Genomic DNA, 20733 nt, shown 5'->3' on the forward strand with positions numbered 1-20733 from the left:
TATGGATAAAAGGTCATGGCAAAACAAAAATCACATGTCTCATGTATAGGCGTGCTACCAATCAACGGCTGAACCAATCCATTTTTCAAAAAGGCTTTTTTTCAGTCATCCACTGCTGTATAAAACAAGTAGGGCCACCCCTCAAAACTTTGGAACCTTAGGAGTCAAGGAATAAAGTTTTGGAAAGTGATAGAATTACCACAGGATAAAACTAGAATGAGTTTTTGAGATCATCTAATTTCATGGTTTTTATAATTCCTCTCAAAAATTTTTTTTATTTTCCAGTGAAATATCATGTGAAACAGATGAGAATTGTGCTCAGATTCTGATGCTAGGCCTATCCCACATACTCCTGGTAGCCCTCAATGAATCTCCAAAGAACCACAGAGCCCCAAGGAGACAGAGAGAGAGAGAGAGAGAGAGCAAGTGAGAGACATAATAGATCTGGTTGGTGACAATGGCATTTGGACAACCCAGATCCTCAGGCTGACAGATTCACCATGGGAGTCAAGTCATCTTGAGAGACTCTAAATATTTATATTGGCTGTAAGACATTGACCCCAAGAACAAAACCATGGTGTCTGGGATGACTCCAGCTCAGAGAATGTGTCCTAGAGACTACATGATGGGTTTCTGTTGTGCTCTCCCATTGAGATAATCCTCCAAATTGTGAGAAACCCAAACTAGCTCAGAATGAGCAAGTAAGCCATGGACCATACATCACACAAGCACTGTGCTTTGGCACAAGGCACAGTGATATTAGTGGGACTTTTTCTTCATACTTTTCATAGAAAATGGGAAGTGCAATTAAATGATAAGAAAATAATAGTTTTCATTTTATGTGGCACATATATTAAAATATATAAAAATTTAAATATTTAAATAATACACCACATATGGAAAATGGTCTTGTATCTGTCCATATTTAGAATATAAAACTCACTTTAAATCCATAGCATAAAGAAAAATTACTGAATTTTTAAAATTGCTCTTCCCGTCAAAAGATGATCATTGAAGGAACCGATCCTACTAGTTGTGTCGGCGAAAAACAATTCTAAGACAAGGATTACAGCATTTTATTCAAGACTAATGCAGGTTTTGCTATATTTTGTCACTGTATGGTCTACAGTATCTCCCTCCCTCCCTCTTACATACACACACAGACTCAAAAATATGTTCCTTCAGTGTGAGTGTGGTTTGCTTGCTGCACTGATTCTTAGTGACAAGGGACTCTGCCAGCATGGTATGCTTCAAAATGTCTCTCTTGACATCATATTTCTGCACCACAAGCTGCCCTTCTTCACCTCCCTATCATTGAGAACAGGGTACATTTTTATAGGATAGATCTTCATTATCCATCATCATATTTATAATAAAATATAGTAATGAAAATAATATAGTAATAAAAGGAAGTCTACATAACCATATAAGATGTTGCAAAAAGAAAGAAAATATTAAAACACACATATGCCTTATTAAATCATCTATATAATTTAGTCACATACCAAAGTAGAGATGGTATCTGCATTTCCTATATGGTTGCCCAAATTTCCTTTTTTCTCTCTTATATGCAATTTAGCTCTAGATGTTTTTCCATATTTGTTGGAGATGAAATTTCCAGTGTATACATGGGAATTATGGGTCCAGCAGGAGAGAAGGAAACCCCTCAGAACTTAGTCTTCTTCTATTACACATCTAATAGGGAACTCTGACTTTAGCACAGCAGGGGATCATCCTTGAAGACTATAATTTATGTATTGATGTTCTTTGGAGACACCGTAGTTACTTCAGGAAAATGATACACCACTAAAATTGGCATAACTTAATATACAAAGATTATAATGATGTTCAATAGACTGACTTCAAGGAATGTGCTTTCTAAGAGAAAGGTGAAATTAAGAAATGATCTGGAAGGAGGAGCTTGGGTAGATGCAGAGTAGGAGGACACTGAGCTCACCCCACACCACATTTACACCTAGATATCACCCACATCCAAGCCAATAAACCACAGAGTGATCTGAAGACTGGAGAAACAAACTCCACAACTAAATATAGAGAAAAATCTGCATCTGAAAGCTTAGAAATTTCAGAAAGTCAGAAGGAGGCTGCCTGCAGGAGGGAGGTAGCTGTGTGCTCAGAGAGGGCAGAGAAATGGGCTCTTGCACCAGTGAGTTCACACAGGGAAGACTAATCCCCATAATGTTTGGCTTTAAAAACCAGAAGGTCTAGGTGCCTGGGTGGCTCAGTTGGTTAAACATCTGACTCTTGATTTCAGTTCAGGTCTTGATCTCAGGGTCATGAAATCAAGATCCAGGGTTGTGAGAATAAGAACCCTGCTGGGCTACCCGCTCAGTGGGGAGTCTGCTTCTCTCCCTTTTACACTCTCTCTCTCTCAAATAATAATCTTTTTTAAAATAAAACCCAAAAAGGGCTGAATTCCATGAGTTTGTAAAATGAATGGGATTTGGAGCCTGGAGCTTTAAAAGTCATCTGACTCAGCACCGGGCAAGCCAGGAGGGTAAATGATAGCTGGGTCACTTCCTTTAAAGAGACAGTAGCCTCTCTATAGAAAGGAAACATAAAAATGGCAATTTACACAGCACTGGGGGCAAACTGGAGACAGATCTGTTCATTCTAATTTCAGAGCATGTTGGAGGACTTCTTTGAAAACAAGGGAGCTGACAGGTGCCATTTTCCTCCTCTACCACCTGCCATAAACACAGTGCCACCTGTGGGAAGCAGGGCTGCCCAGACAATTGTAGCTTTGGCCCGGGGCTCAGGGAAAATTTTATTAAAGCTGTGCACTTGCCCCACCGAGCAGTCAGGTGCACAGCTGCCTCTGCATGCCCTGCCCAGCTGCAGCACAGTGCCCAGCCACATGCCCAGCCATGGTCACATTCTGCTCCCAGCCTCATGCCATCAGCCACCCTGGTGCACAGTCCCCAGCCACCACAGTTCTTTGGGGTATCTGGCATAGGACTAGTGGCCCAATGCAAATTTTGCTAATACCTCCGCCCTGCTCCCAATTCCCCAGAAAGTACACTGCCCCCCTCCAGATCTAGCCTGCCTGGGTCCCACTAACACCAGAGAGAACAAACACAGCCTACAACAGACAGAGTCAGTGCAGACAACTGCACTGACAGCAAGAGTGACTCAGACACAACAGCAAGGCATAAACAACACAATGAATGGCTCAACCAAGAAATAAAAGAAGAAATAAAAAAGTACAGAAAAACAAATGAAAATGACAGCACATCCAAAACCTCTGGAATGCAGAAAAAGCAGTTCCAAAAGGCAAGTATATAGCAATATAGGCCTACTTCAAGAAGAAAGAAAAATCTCAAATAAATAAGCTAACTTTATACCTAAAGGAGCTAGAAAAAGGACAACAAACAAAATCTAATGCCAGCAAAAGGAAGGGAATAATAAGATTAGAGCAGAAATAAATGATATAGAAACTAAAAATCAATAGAACAAATGAATGAAACCAGGAGCTGGTTCTTTGAAAAAGATCAATAAAACTGACAAAACCCTAGCCAGACTTTTTAAGAAAAAAAAGAAAAAGGACTCAAATAAATAAAATCACAAATGAGAGTGGAGAAATAATAACCAACACCACAGAAATAGAAATAATTGTAAGATAATATTATGAAAAACTATATGCCAACAAATTGGACAACCTAGAAGAACTATATGCCTACAAATTGGACAACCTAGAAGAATTTATTCATGTATAAATTCCTAGAAACATATAAACTACCATAACTGAAACAGGAAGAAATAGAAAACCTGAACAGATCCATAATCAAGGAAATTGAAGCAGTAATAAAAAATCTCCCAACAAACAAGAGCCCAGGACCAGAAGGCTTCAGAGACAAATTCCACCAAAAATTTAAAGAAGAGTTAATACCTGTTCTTCTCAAACTATTTCAAAAAATAGAAAAAGAAGGAAAACTTTCCAATTTGTTCTATGAGGCCAGCATTATCCTGTTACCAAAATCAGATAAAGACATCACTAAAAAAGAGAAGTACAAGCCAATATCCCTGATGAATATAGGTGCAATAATCCTCAATGAAATACTAGCAAACTGAATTCAACAATACATTAAAAAAATCATTCACCATGACCAAGTGGGATTCATTTCTGGGTTACAACATTGTTCAATATTCACAAATCAATCAACACGATACATCACATCAATAATAAAAAGGATAAGAACTATATGATCATTTCAATAGATGCAGAAAAAGCACGTGACAAAGTACAACATCCATTCATGATAAAAAACTCAACAAAGTAGGTTTAGAGCGAATAAACCTCAATATAATAAAGGCCTGATATGAAAAATCCAAGGTTAATATCATCTTCAATAGGGAAAAACTGTCTGATCAATCATGACTAGCACAACTGTAAATTGATACATTTCTAGAAGGCAATTTGACAATATAAATCAAAGACTTTACAACTATATACATTCTTTGACTCAGCAGCTACAAGTCTGGAAAATAGTCCAAGGAAATAATAAGACTGGTTTGCAGAAACCACTCAAAGCAGTTTATGTATAAAGATGTCCCAACACTGAGAAGCCAAATAAATAAGTGACTAATCAGCATGTGGAATACTATGTAATTATTAAAAATGATGAAAATCTATACTCCAAAACAAAGTAGGGAGGAAACCAAGTCAGCATGCTGAAAGCTGTTGCAACAGCGTCTTACCCTCCCCCTCAACAGGCCAGTTCCTGACAGAGTTCTGGGGACATCAGTCCCACTAGACATCATTGCAAGCAGAAAAGTATTTGCTTGGTAATCTTATATTGAAGTTTGTCTGCAGGAACAATGGAGCAATGTATTTAGGAACTGTGTAAAGGTTTTATTGACTTTGAGGATTTAGGGCAGGAACAGAGAAAGAACTTTTTACTTTCCAGAAGACCTGGTGCCCAGAGCTGAGTGTCAGGCTCCATTGAAAAGAACCATCAAGTCTCCATTCATGAGAAGTTTGTACCTCAGGAACATGTTCTATTGTTAGAAATTTCATTATCAGAAGTAATTTTGGGAGTAAATGAGTCTAGGTTACGATGGCAGAACAGGATGAAGTGTAATGAGTAATAATAAGAAGAATTGCCAATCAAGACAATTTGCTACCACTCTGATAAAATACTCCATTCTGTAGCAGTTCTAGTGTTCAATTTCCAGGGACTTTGTAAAGTGATTCTGATATCCATCCATACATACGTGTATGTGTGTGTGTGTGTGTGTGTGTGTACACATATATATAATATATATAATTAATGTATATGATTATTTAATAATTAATTAATAATTAATGTAATAAATATAAATATAAAATAAATAATAATTAATTTATATATAATTTAATTTTTGTGTATTTAACAGATTTGAAGCATTGGTGAAGCAATAGTTTGTGTGAGCTAAGGAGGGGATTAAGAATCATGGTTCTGCAGTTTCATTTTCATGATGATCTGGTAGTGGGATGGCAGACAAAATGGACACACCAGAAGAGGTTGAAAACCCCCAGATTTTCTCATGAAAGAATCACATTAAAAAAAAAAATACACCTCACTTGAAAAGAACATATGATGACTCACATTTACCCAGAATCTCCCCATAACTTTTATGACTCCTCTTCCTCCACGAGCCAGTTCAGATAAAGCCAACTTCAACTGATAAATATGTGCTCTGAGATATACATATTAATGTAATTTTTGTCAATGTCAGCATATTTTTCTCATTGTTATTTCAGATTGACCTTTACTACAGAGGTTTATAAAGTGAAATTTTATATTTCTCAACAGCTGATCACTCTGTCAAGGAGGTAAAAACTAACTTTAAATAAATATACAAGGAGGTATTATAATTAAGCATGCCCTAGGAAAATGCAGAAATTTTTTGTGATAGAAAGAAAATCCTTCCATATTTACCTAGGTTTTCAACATATCACAACAAATCTTCTGAAAACTTATTTGTGAGCCATTAGGGCCTCAAAGATAATCTTTAAAGATACCCCACAATCTATATTATTCTAAATAAACAAAGGCTGTCTATTTAACTTTTGTTATATTAATCACAATTAATGAGATATATATTAGAAATTCAATGGTAATGAACATCCACAAAAGTTCAGACTCTAGCAACCATTAACATTCCCAGGAAGGCTAATTACTATGTGGCCAGAAGCACACAGAATACAATGACTGAGGTCTTTGATTGGAAGAATACTATACCGGTATAGGCTTGTTATTAATGCTGCCAGGAGTTTTACTAAATACTATAAACATGAGCAATAAGATTGCCTACTTCATGAAGTTCAGAATTTGATGGGGAGGACAGACATATGAACAAATAACTATAGGCAATGAGATAAATGGTGTAAGAGCATGTTGGAGGACTTCTTTGAAAACAAGGGAGCTGGCAGGTGCCATTTTCCTCCTCTACCACCTGCCATAAACACAGTGCCACCTGTGGGAAGCAGGGCTGCCCAGACAATTGTAGCTTTGGCCCGGGGCTCAGGGAAAATTTTATTAAAGCTGTGCACTTGCCCCACCGAGCAGTAAGAAGATGAACAGGTGCTTCCAAATCACAGCATTTAGCTTTAACTGGTTATCTGACAATAGTCCCTGAACTATAAAGATATTTGGTTGAGAACTAAAGGATAAGACTTTTCCAAGCAAGCAGCATAAAAGCATATGAGGTAGAAGGGTCAGCATGCTCAAGAAAAAGCATGGCCCCTTTTGAGAATTCCAAGTATAATTCCAAGAGACTAGATCACTAAGGAGCTAAGGAGTTTTGTCAGTCCTGTAGGTAATAGAGCACTTTTGAAGAGTTTTTACACAAAAGTGTTATGCCATACCTGCACTAGTCAAGGTTCTCCAGAAATAAGAATACAGTAGCATGTGCAAATATGTAGTAAAACATTTATTAAAAGGAATTGGCTATATGATTATGGAGACTAGCAAATCCAAAATTTTCAGGGGGAGCGGGCAACAGGCTGGAAACCCAGGAGAACTAATATTCTAGTTCAAGTCTAAAGGCCATTTGCTATAGAGCCAGGAAGAGTTGATGTTGCAGATGAAGTCCAAAGGCAGTTGCTAGAGAAGTCCCTCTTGCTCCAGAGAGGTCCACATTTGTTCTATTCATGTCTTCAACTGATTGGATGTGGTCCATCCACATCTTGGAGGACAATGTGATTTACATAAAGCCCACCAATTTAAATGTAAATCTCATTCAAAAACACCATCACCAACACTGAGCGCTGGGTGTTGTATGTAAGTGATGAATCCCTAAATTCTACATCAGAAACCAATATTACACTGCATGTTGACTAACTGGAATTTAAATAAAAATTTGGAGATATAAACAACAACAACATTAACAAGTTTGTAAAAAACAAAACAAAACAAAAACCCCATCACAGAAATATCCAGAATAATGTTTGATCAAATATCTGGGTAATCCATGGCCCAGCTAAGAAATTAAGAATTAATTCTTAACAGAATTACACAAAGAATTAACCATCACAGTACCATATCTCAAATTTCAAATCTCAAATCAAGTTGGAAGGAGTTATACCATGTGAAGTAGACCACCCAGCACCTTTTATATATTAGTGCACAGCCAAAGTTTAAAATATGTTTCCCTTGGGGTGCCTGAGTGGCTTAGTTGGCTAGGTATCTAACTCTTGGTTTCCTCTCAGGTCATGATCTCAGGGTTGTGAGATGGAACCCCACATTGGGTTCCACAGTGGATGTGGAGCCTGCTTGCAATTGTCTCTCTCCCTCTTCCTCTGCCGCTCACCCCTGTGCGTGCACATGCTCTCTCTTCAAAAAAAAAGGACTGATTTTTTTAAAACTCTGCTTTTTATTATGGCAGCCACCTAAAATCTCTTTGTAGTTCTGGTTATCAAGAGTCAGTTTTGTTATTTGCCACAAAAAGCCAACAACCAATATAATATTATTCCCCACCTAGCAAAAAGATTTCTCTCTTATCCTCTATTAAAATCTGACCTTCATGTGCAACCCAAAGTAAGCCTTTATTGACTTCCATTGATCTCTTTCAGTTTGGAACCCACCTAGGAATAAATCTGATACAACAACACTTTGTAAATACAGATGTGCATGCTAATATTACTCTGTAATATAGAGTTATCCAATATTTTAGTATTCTTTCCCCAACTATACTCCCATCCACCCAACTCTATCATATAACATGGTTCTGGGTGTAATGATAAACATTGAACATATATATATATATATATATATATATAGAATTGAATCATCACTATCGAATACACATTATAGGGGCACCTGGGTGGCTCAGTCAGATAAGTGACTGCCTTTGGCTCAGGTCATGATCCTGGGGTTCTGGGATGAAACTCTGAGCCAGGCTCTCTGCTCAGTGGGAACCCTGCTTCTCCCTCTCCCTCTGCCACTCCCCTTGCTTATGCTCTCTCTCTCTCTCTGTTAAATAAATAAATAAAATCTTTAAAAAATATGAATTATAATTGTGTATAATTTATTCTATATAAACAGTCTCATCATAATAGGAATCTTATTTTGTAGTACACTGCAAATATCTTTAGCAGAGGACTAGATGTTTGTCCTTTGCCAAGGTAAGAACACTTTCAAACTAGACATTATGTTACAGCAGTAAATTCAACCTTATCTCAAAATGTATAGATTTTCTTTAGAGCTTAAACCTCATAAACAAAAATTTTGACCACATGCTACCTTTCACATTCTCCGGTCTGATCACCCCACAGAATGCTGAGATACAGTAACTTTTCAGTTATGTTAAGACCACTTGCCTTGCCACCCAGCCTAAGATTAGCAAATAAAGAGTTCTGGACAGAAGCCACAAAATCAAGGTAATAGAATCTTGGACAAGTTAGTTCTTTTCTTTAAATTTCACTTTCCTCGATTGTAAGGTGAAAATTGATAATTATTCTAATCTGCAGTGTCGTATTAAGGACTAAATGGGATAAAGTTACTAAAGTGTTTATTGCAGGTGGTGCTGCAAACATCAATATATTTGAGAATCAGGTTGAAGCAAAACAAACTCAGGAGTTTTACTTACAGAAAAGCCTCTTGGACTTGCTCAAAAAAAAGTTTATTCGTTTCTTGTACATAGTTTTTACAAACCCGGTTATGCATTTTCCACCCTACAACAGATTAAGAGTAGCAAATTAAAACACTGGTAGGGAAAATCTCCAAGCAACCATTACAGTGACTGGCTCACAGTGACTCATCTGTAAGTATTTATTGGTTATTGTTGTCCATGTCAGAAGCAAGGAAGCTGAAAGCAAGACACATTTAGAGTTACCTTGCTGAAACTGAGGAAGCACATATAAAAATCTATTTTAAAAGAAATATCCACAACCCCAAAAAGCAGATATCATGCAAATATAGCCCTGGACACTTATATAGACTGGAGGGCTTCCGAATATTTTTTTGAGGGCCTCAGAATATTAATACACAATATAAGTGTGTTGGCCATAGCATAAAAAGCAGAGGGTTTAAACTTAGGTTCAAATCATAGGCTGTGTCTATTATCTATTGTCTCTGTAACCTCAGTGGCTCCTACAAAAGGAGATAACAGTAACTATTTTGCAAGGTTGTTTTGAAGACCAAATTTTACATATGCATGAAACATTTTTATGATTTTGTGGAGTACATTTTGTACAAGGAAGGAAGGAGGTGGATTACACAATTTAGAATGATTTTTCATTTAAAAATTGTCTTTCCATTATAAAAAAAAAGCCTCAATTATTTGGACACTCTATTTAGGTGGTATTCCTCATTCGTTGACAATACCAGATAAATAAAGCACTACCTATGAATTGAAAATGTGTACCTCATTTTTAAAATCATCAAAAACATAATTTAAAAAGCAATGAAAAAGTGGGAAAGTGGGAAAACGTATTCACAACACATATGAGAGGGATTAATAACTTTAATGTACAAAGATCTCCTAAAAATTATGAGAAAAAGTTGGACCACCATCATGAACAAGCAATTTAAAAAGAATTACAACTGGACTCTACATATTGGTTTAAGTGCTAATTAAAAAGTGAGATACTATTTGCACCTATGACCTTGATACGGAGTTTCTTAAGTTATTGTAATGCCCAATATTGATTAGGATGTGGGGAAACAGGCACCTTTACACCCTTTACACACTGCAAGGAAAAATAGAAACTGGCAGTCAGCCTAGAAGGCAAGTTGGCAATTTATATTAAAAGGCTCAAAATGCTATTTACTCTTTCATCCAGAAATACTAGTGAATGTATACAAGGAGTAATAGAAAAGAATAGTCATCTCTTTGAGAGATTGGAAACTCCTAAAGTCTTTCTTCAACTAATAGGGAAATAGTTAGGTAAATTATAATTGTGGTTTATTCACATAAAGGAGTATATATGAATTTACACAATCCTATGAAGTACATGTATTGTCCTAAAAACATAATCATAATATAATGTTAAGGGAAAAGGTACAATCTACATACTGCATATTGTGCACTGCAATAATAGTGTATACTTTTAAAAACTATATGCAGAAGTAAAAGTTTAGGTGAAAATTTAGAATGATGATGGGTGATTCTTAGTTCCTTCTTTTTGCTTTGTTTTAATTTTCTGTTTTTTATATTTCACCTTCACCATGTATTGCTTTTTCAATGAGGTAATTGAAACAAATGTGTATTAATTTTTATAGAACTTGAATATAAACAATAGCATTTATTAGAAAATAGGGAATATCTTCAACAACCTTACATTTACATAAGATTTTGTTTGTAACACTTTTCCATGCATTGTTGTCTTAAGGCTCTGTGACATATCTATTATCATACCAATTTTAAGGATGAAGAAACTAAGTTATTTGAGCAAAGTCATCCCATTGATAAATGACATGGCTCTGTCTTAAATGCAGCTCTTCTGAGTTTAAGGCCATGGTCCTTTCCACAGCACCAAGAGCTGCCTCCCATTTACTCCCTGCCGGCAGTAAAAAAGCCGACTGAGCATTAAAATATAGTATCTTTAGCACTTCTATTCCAAATGTCTGTAGGCGCAAGCCAGCAGATCATTATTTTTCATTTCATTGAGTTTTTTTAATGACAAATTTTGACTGCGAACTCTTTTCACACTGGAGAGTTCAAATTAAAATGTCAATTTTGATTCAGTGAAGATGCTTTACTTTCAAAATATTTAAGGAAAATATTTTCATGAAAACCAAGATGATTGGATGTTAGAGTATATAAATGTCATGATGAGTTCCACCATTTAGTAAAAAGACTTCAGGCCTTATTGGACAAATCCTGAAACTTTATAATGCAGGAAAACACTCTCGTTTCAAATATACATGTGCCTATGTATAGTCACGTAAATATTTTAAATGTATGCAAAAGTTCAAGATCTTTATGCTACAATTTGTCAGTGTCTATGACAAACAATCCAATTTGTTGACAAGCAGTCTCCAACAATTATTGACAGATAGCATCCATTAGACTTCTGGATACTAATATAGCTCTCATTGATGAATTGCTATGCATTTTGCTAAGCCTCATTTCTTTCCATATATACATGTTAACTCCTTTGTAGTCATTTTATTTTACAGGAGATCAATGAAGACTTTTGAGGTTTGCTTTAGTCCAGGTTGACAGTCTCTAGACAAACAAAACAAAAATTTTATAGATCTCTCATTATGCAGAAAAATCTTACAATTTATCATAACCAATCACTCTACTCCCCAATGATCAAGCACTTCACTAAAACCTATTAGAGCCACACCTCACAAGCAGTTTTAGTTTTAATGTAATTCATCCATAGTTAGGTACTGATCTCTTCAACCGGGGATCACTACTGGCTTAAGAAAAAAGGCTTTTGCACAAATCTCCTTTACCTCTCCTTTTTTCTGTCTTCCAGAACCAAAAACAATTCTGCCCCACCTCTCTCTCCCTCTGCCTTCCCTCTTCTCTGAAATTTCCAGTGAAGATAAGAAGGAAGGGATGTCTTTATGCCTTCCTCTTCTGAGAACTCCTGAGTACTCTTCCCCAAGCCATAGGAAGATAAATCAGAATGAGAAGATGTAAGTTGATAGTGCTGTCCTGTGTAGGACATAGGAAATAGCCTTTCACTATTTTCTCTCCTCTCTTCTACCTTCCCTCTTAGCATTCATCTTTATTTTTCTGCTTCACACAAATACAAGCAGCTCTCCTTGAGATCTCCCCAACATGACTTTTTGCTAAAGGAAATTAAGAGGTTTTCCAATGACACACCCTGGATCATCACAATCTTTGTTGCTTGTTTTGTTTTCACTACTTGAACCACTGAAAGACTCCTCAGCCATACACACGGCCCTAGCAGGGGTATTTTTTTGTCTTACTTGTAAGTGGTCTTATTGCACATGTAAAGTAATTCCAAAAACATAATTACAAATATTTTATTTTTAATGGATTCAATCCAATTGTCAAAATACTTAAAAAAAAGTAGTCTGCTGAATTTAAACAGATTTCCTTAGCCATTGTTTTTAGACATAGTAAATCATAAGCTGACAGATCCATTGGAAAGCAAAATAAAGAGGGCTTTGGTAATATCCAGTTTCAGAAGGTTTCTCTAGGTCAATCCAAAGTTCAAGTTAACAATTATTTATAGAGTACTTATATTCTAACACTATTCTAAATTCATTGAAGTTACAATAGAAAAATAAGACAAATTAGTTGAGAATTCAGGAGAAGTATACACAAAAGAAATTAGAGAACAATGCAAAAATGTAATATAAATATATGTTTTAAAGTGTAAAATTAAAAGGCAACCACCCAGGCAAAAGCCAGAAGTACTAAAGAAACTCTCATAAGTGAAATACTGGTAAAGAGAGGTTTTGTGGAAGATACAGAATGCAAAATGGACTATGTGGCTGAGAAACATTTCAGAAAAGTCCATAGAAAGGACGCAGAGGTGTAAATTAACAAACGTGTGTGGACCTAGAACTAAAAGCTGTAGGAAATAGATGACCTTATTCACATGTTTCACATACATTCCACACTGGAAAAATCAAAATGGCTGTAAATTCTCTTCTCATCAAGAGCTAGAGTCTGTCTGGACAACTCCTGAATCAGGGCTGTTATCGTGGCTTCCTTTGGCCAATGGGAACTTGGGAGGCATGACACAAGCAGAGGCTTGAGAAACACTTGCACCTTGTATAGCCTTTTGCTGTACTCGGTACCCTGAGACTACCATGGATGGGAAAGAACCCAAGCTAGTCTCCTGAAGGATGAAAGATGAAATACCTCAAAGAGGAGTGAGGTGACACAGACAACAAACACAGTCCCCTTGCCAAAGCCTGCCACCAGCCAGGGATGCAAGTGAGGCTCGCTGACCACAGAAACACAAGCACACCCAGTGGAGATCGATAGAGCCAGTCCAGACAGCATGCTCCCAGTCCACAGAGTTCAAACATATACATTCACGCACACACACACACACACACACACACACACTTTTTATTTTTTTCTTTAAAATTGCTATCATCCACTTAACCAAGTAAGTCTCCAAATTAGTCACCCAGTATTCAGTTTTTCCTTCCAAGTTACCTTAACCATTACTGTCAGATTAAGTTTTCAAAAAAGGACAGCTTTGATGCTCTCACTCTTCTGCTCACAAACATCTACTAAGTATTCATTCATTCATTCATTCATTCATTCATTTAACACACATTACCAACCATCTGCTAGGTGCCAGCGACTAATCTAGATGCAGGAAATACAGCCTTAAAAATGTTGTACAAAGTCCCTGTTCCACAAGACTAACAAACATTCTAGCTCATCATTTTCTACAGTAAAGGCTCTCTAGTCTGGCTCCACATAAGTTCACTGGGACAGATTTACAATTATGTACTGAACATAAACAATAAATGACAAACCATACACTATTTAAATGGTCATCCACAGGGAGAGGAAGCAGAGAGGCTGATGGGACAGGCTAAATTACTTTGACAATAATTTGTTTTGTAAATGTAACTTTGAAACCATGTAAATATTGCACATAATTACAAAACAAAATTAAATTTATAAATTTATCTCTAAAAATTAAAATAAAATAAAACAAATGAGCCTGAATATGTAACAAACTGCTGGTATAATCAAATAGATGAACTATTCAAAGTAACCTTAAGATGGAGCAAACACCTATACATCCTTAGTGGCATATACACCAAGAACAAAAACATTAAAAGAAGAGCATTTCAGCAGTAATATTATTAGAAAAGGTGTTAGTACTTTTTAAGGGGTTTTTGTTTGTTTAATACATCTGAAAAGAATGCATATACAAGAAACTGAGACATGAGAAACATTGGTTCAACAGTAGTGAATCTACAAGAATTAGGATTTGGGGAAGGGGGACAAGATTACCTAAACATTTTAAAAAATTGGAAATTGCAACCAAACTAAGCAAATAAGATCCCTGCTAACACATAGTTATGAAGTCTTCATAAGACTGCAGGATCTTTTTATTAAACTACAGAGCCTTAACTAGCTACTCTAGAGTTCCTCATATACAAAACAGAAATAAGGGGATTCTCCTAACTGGTCCCCTTGTTGTTAAATGTTCTCCCCAACCCCAGCTTCTTCATGAAGCAGGTCTCCATCCTCCCAACTTAGACGATGTGCATCATTACATAGACCTCTGTCTTCTGGCGCCATCCCTCACATTTTCTCCATTTACCAGATCTTCAGCTGTGTTCTAGGAACACCATATCATATGCTAGTAAGCTGGACATCTATGCTAAGCATATAAGACAATGACTGACAGTGAAAAAAGATGTTTTTTAATTATGTACTCAATCCATCTGGTGTATTTCAAAAGGTGAAACACTTTTCTTCATTGATCAGTGAAAGAAGTTAGAAATTAATTTTAAAAAATTAGCAAATGGCAAATCATTCTTGAAAGTCACAGTCACATATATAGTGCACCCTAGAAAAAAGGAGGGGAAAGACAGGTTCCACCCACTTTCATGAGTTTCATCAAATACTGGACCTACTTAAGGGTGGAGAGAAAAGGCAAAGTTCAAAAAGGAGTATGATATGAAATGAGGCATTTACTATACTCCTTCTAATAGCCCCAGGTGGGGAACAAGTTTCCTAAACTAGATCTAAGAAGCAGAATGTGGAATGAATCCGTCCTTCTCCCATTAAGGGTTGCCCCATCATTAATGAATTTTAAAAACATGACTAAATAAAAACAGACCCCACACACCCTTCCTACCCCCGCAAAAATAAATAAATAAATAAAATAAAAAACCTAAATGTCCCAGATTATTCTACAGAGTGGATGGAGACTGGGAGCAGCTTCAACAACCCAAATAAAATGAATTTTAATCTTTAATCTTTAGTTTGATTTCACATTGCCTTTAGAACAATGCTGACACCAGCTGTGGCGAAAGGGCTCTGGGAGACGTTCACAGCAGCACGCAGGCACCTGCGGCTCTTCCACGGTTCTGGAGGCTCCAGGGCAGCTAATACTGCTCCATCAAATACATTCTTTAGGCCTTTCCGTGTGAGTGCAGAACAGTCCACATCCTCGACTGCCTTCAGGTCACGCGCCAGCTTTTCAGCAGTCTCTGCAGTGATAGGCTTTTGTTCGTTCTTGGCAAGTTTCTCAATCGTAAAGGGGTCATCTCCGAGATCAATTTGAGTCCCAACAAGCAAGAAAGGAGTCTTTGGACAATGGTGAGAGATCTCTGGCACCCACTTTTCCCTCACATTTTCATATGAGGTTGGAGAAAAACAAACTGGAAATACATCTGTTTGTGGATAGCTCAGTGGTCGTAATCTGTCAGAATCCTCTTGCCCTGCAGTATCACAAAGTCCAAGAGCATATGGCTCTCCACCAATCATAACCATGACTGCATAGCTGTCAAAAACAGTAGGTTAATACTCAGATGGAAATCTGTTTGTTGTGTGGGATAACAGGAGCCGTGTTTTACCAACGGCACCATTGCCCACAACAACACATTTAATTATCTGTATTGCTGAAACAGTTTTGTATCCACTTTAAATATTTCAAATTCAATGATGTCATCAGGTACTCCACCAGGACATTGGTGGCACCACGCAGGGTCCCCTCGGCTCTAGTGTTGTTAATCTGAAACATCCATGTGTGCACTGTAGGGCAAAGGATTTAGTATAAACAGTTTCATTTTAATATTCCTGATGTCATTGAGAACTGGGATTTGGGGGAAAGCTAGGGAAAAAGAGATACCCTGTGGTTCTGGCTTTGAATTAAAAGTATCAGTATACATTTGTGATATGAAGTTACCTTAAAAAAGAAAATCTCCCTTAGCTTTTTGTATTGAAGAGGCTCAGAAACATTGCATAATAGCAATGAGAACCACTAGCATCTAGACTGCGGTCTTAAAATATGGTTTCCTACTAAAGAGCTCTTTGGAGGAATAACTGTAGGTTTGGGGCAGGAAATGTATGTGATGTATGTGATGATGCTGGAATATCTTTTCTTACCAAATAGTAAATAATATTTTAAATACTGTTAGGGTTATGTTAAAAGGACTCAGGAGCCAAATTGAACAGGTTCCCACTAAGCAAAGAGAAAACAATCTGAGCATCAATAACAGTAATATTGCAATGGACTAGAACACCCCATACATGTTTAAATTCATATTAATAGCAAGTCAAATAATTACTCTAATAATTGAATTCTGTTACATGATGCTAATGAACAAATTCATTATTTTGAAAACTGATAAATAAGGGAGTCATGTATCTTGCCTTTCCTATTTAAACTGTACCACTTTTTAAGCAACTAGTAGATGAGAGAAAATGTCTCTACAGAAGTATTCCAGCAAGTTAATGAAGATAAGATAGAATATCATCATTTTGCAATTTATATTAAATGGCTCTAGGCATTGATTATCAGTGGTTGCTAACACCTCAATAAGAGAGACACATAGATATTATATGCTCCTAATTAAAGAACACACCTAGAAAATGGTCTTGCAAAAAACAAAACAAACAAACAACAACAACAACAACAACAACAACAAAACAAAACCCTGGAACCTAAATCTTATTAAACCTCTAGATCCAAATATCTATAAATGATTAGAAAATATGTTACATGATACCACAGGAATGTAATCAGTAAAATGCAGGGTGAGGGAAGCTGTAGGACAATCTAGTTTCTTGAAGAAAACTAAACTAAAAGAGAGAGAGAGAAATAGAGAGGAAACACATAGATTGAAAGAGACATATCAACCAATCATAATGTGTAGACCTAGTCAAAACTCTGAATCAAACAATCTGTAAAAATTTATATGCATACGCACATTTATGAAACAGTAAAAAATCGAATGCAACTGGCTATTTCATGATATTTAAAAATTACTGGTTGGGATGCGTGGGTGGCTCAGTTGGTTAAGCATCTGCCTTCGGCTCAGGTCATGATCCCAGGGTCCTGGGATCTAATCCCACATCGGGCACCCTGCTCGGCGGGGAGCCTGCTTCTTCCACTGCCTGCTGTTCCCCCTGCGTGTAGGCACGCTCTCTCTCTCTCTCTCTGGCAAATAAATAAATAAATAAATAATCTTTAAAAATTATGTTTTGTTTTTTTTAAGATGTATTCATTTCTTAGGAGACTCCCCACTGAGTGCAGAGTCTGACAAGGGGCTCGATCTCAGGACCCTGAGATGATGATCTAAGCTAAAACTGAGTCGGATGCTCAACTGATTGAGCCACACGGATGCCCCTAAAAACTTACCATTTTTTTAAGTGTTTTAAGAGTATTATGGCACTTTTACATCCTTACTTAGAGATACATACTGAAATGCTATAAATGAAATTTTGAGGGAGGCAAGATGGCAGAAGAGTAGGGGACCTCATTTAATCTGATCTCTTGAATTTAGCTAGACAACTATCAAATCATCCTGAACACCTATGAATTCAACCTGAGATGTAAGAAAAGAATTGCTGGATTCTATAAATAGAAAAGCACCACTTTTTGCAAGGTAGGAGGTATGGAGAAGTGAATCCAAGGGGATATATCGAAAGATAAACAGCAGGGGGAGAAAGCCTCTGTAAGCCAGCTACGGGAAAGTGATATAGCCCCAGAGTGCAAAATCGGAACCTTTAGAAATCTGAAATGTTATAGACAAAATTTTGTAATGTACAGGATTTTTTTCAAAATCATATAGAAGGTGAGAAAACTGATAGAGATGCAAATGAAATACAACTGGTACAGTTACTGAAATTGGGTGGTAGGTGCATCGGGTGTTCACTATAGTGTTCTGCTCACTTTTATATATATTTAAATTTTTCCATAATAATACAATGGAATATTTCTCAACCATGAAAAAGAATGAGAGCTTGCCATTTGCAACAACATGGATGGATCTAGAAAGTATTATGCTAAGTGAAATAAGTCAGACAAAGACAAATATATGATTTCCCTCATATGTGGAATTTAAGAAACAAAACAAAGAAAAAAACAAAAAAAAGAGACAAATAAAAAAACAGACTCTTTAACACAGAGAACAAATTGGTGGTTACCAGAGGGGAGTAGATGGAGGGGGGATGGGTGAAATTGATAAGAGGGATTAAGGGTACACTTACTGTGATGAGCATTAAGTGTACTCTTATAGTGATGTTAAATCACTATATTGTACTCCAGAAATTAATATAACACTGTATGTTCATTATACTCAATTTTTTAAATTCCATAATAAAAAGTTAAAAAATATATACATTGATACATAGGCCCCATGCTCAGAGATTCTAGTTTAATTGGCCTGGGGTTTAGTTATGAAAGAAAGAGAAAAGGAAAGAAGGAAGGGAGAAAGGGACGGAGAGAGCATGGGAGGGAGGATGAGCCACCTCTCTGCTTGATCTTAATGTGTGTGCAGCCTGGGCTAAGAACCACTTGTCTACCCTCCAGCCATTCCATTATTTCCAGTTACTCAGCCATGTCTGTTTCTCAGTGGTTCTATCCGAATGAACTGGGATCCATGTTAAACATGCTAACTCCTGGGCCTCATCCCAGAGGGACTTTCGGGAGGCTAAGAGGGGCTTGGGAGTATGTGATTCTGCTATAAACCCATGGCGAAATGCACATCAAAGGGGGACTTCTCATTGTTCCCTGTACACAGCCCTCACACTATCATTCACGTTTTTGTTCATTTTATTCCTTCCTTCTTCCACCTGAAATGTCTTCCGCTTATATTTATTCAAATCATACCTACTCGATAACCAAGTTCAAAAATCACCCATTCGTGAAGTCTAATCCCTTCAGCTGAAGGGATTCTTCCTCCTGTGAACTCAGCTTTTCGCCCTTCCACACGTTTATATCTGTTTATATATAATGTTTCAGCTCCCTTACTCAACAATAAGCTGCCGTAGGTCAAAAAGCCTTTTTTACATATCTTTGTAATTTCACAGAATTTAGACATAATTAAGAGTTCAATAAGTCTAGGCTAAATTGATGAAGTAATGAAAACGTAACCGCTGAGAGTGTCCAGGATATTTACCCAGTAAGCTCTCTTAAGAACTAGTTAACTTCCCCATTCCACCCTCAGTATGCAAAGAAGCTTCTCTAGGAAAGGTACTGGGAGGAAGGCAGCTCAAGATAAATGGCTATCAGCATTTCTCAAGAATCAGCCAAATAAGCTATAAAATCTTAACTACTATCTTAATAAAAAATGCCAATCTTACCATTTTTACAAGCTAAAGAAATTAGTTTAAAGGAAAATATTCCGAAGTACTATTTTACATATAATAACTGTGTCCAAAAAGTGTTGACTATCCTGAGAGGCCACGTTTTATAAAAATGTAAATAAATATGCTTTTATGGATAAATATGCTTCAATTTTATGAGTCTTCTAAAGAAAAGGGGTATGTTTTTATAAAGACCTCTATTTCAAGTTCCTGAAGGAAAGGGGGAAAAAAACCTTTCAAACTTTGACTGGGAGGCTTATCTTTATAAATTAATGCATGGTGCTCATTGAGTGCCTGCTATGCTCCGCAGCTGATCTGATTCTCTCACTCAGTCTTCCATGAGTTAGGATTATCCACAGCTTGTCAAGGAGAACAGTGAGACCTGGAGAGGTCAGCTAACTGCCCAGGTCACTCAACTGGCAGAAAGGGGATTTGAGCCCCCATGGGCTTGAGTTTTTCTTGCTGTAGACCTTTGTTTCCTTAGTACTTTCCTGTCTTTGGGAGGAAAACCACACATGGCCAGGGAAGGGAGTGGGAAAAGAGGGGAGGGTGGATTAGAGGAGGAGAAACAAGATGGAGGGCTTTTCTGTCAAAGAGATCTAGGTTCCCATCTTACCACCTTCTCTGTATTGGACTTCTCTGATCTTCAGCTTCCTTCTCTGTAATAACATGAACCGTTTGGAGCTGTTGTGAGGACTGTGTAAAGTGATGCATATGAGGATCCTGGATCAATAAATGGAAGGTATTGGTAAAAACAACTGGTGTGGTCAACTTTGGTCTCATCCTGAACAGGGTGTTCTTGTAGATTTCCCATTACTGGGTTATCAACTCTTTCAGTGAAATGAACTGACTGACTTTTCACCCTACACAGATTTTGCTGAAATCACTATCTAATTTGTTATTGTTCTTTGGGGAGTTTTCTTGTCAAATATCTAAAAGCATTATATATGTATGTATGTATACACACACACACACACACACACACACACACATATATAATATTCA

General features: G+C 36.9%; 1 pseudogene; it reads right to left on the minus strand.

The window, feature by feature from the left end:
- Positions 1-15405: 15405 nt before the first annotated feature.
- LOC114204766 (cell division control protein 42 homolog pseudogene) lies at positions 15406-20511 on the minus strand (annotated as a pseudogene).
- Between the last annotated feature and the right edge of the window lie 222 nt (positions 20512-20733).

This window comes from Eumetopias jubatus, unplaced genomic scaffold (assembly GCF_037043125.1).
Source record: "Eumetopias jubatus isolate StellerSeaLion01/CBP00866 unplaced genomic scaffold, mEumJub1_p1.0 scaffold_5, whole genome shotgun sequence".
NCBI lineage: Eukaryota > Metazoa > Chordata > Mammalia > Carnivora > Otariidae > Eumetopias > Eumetopias jubatus.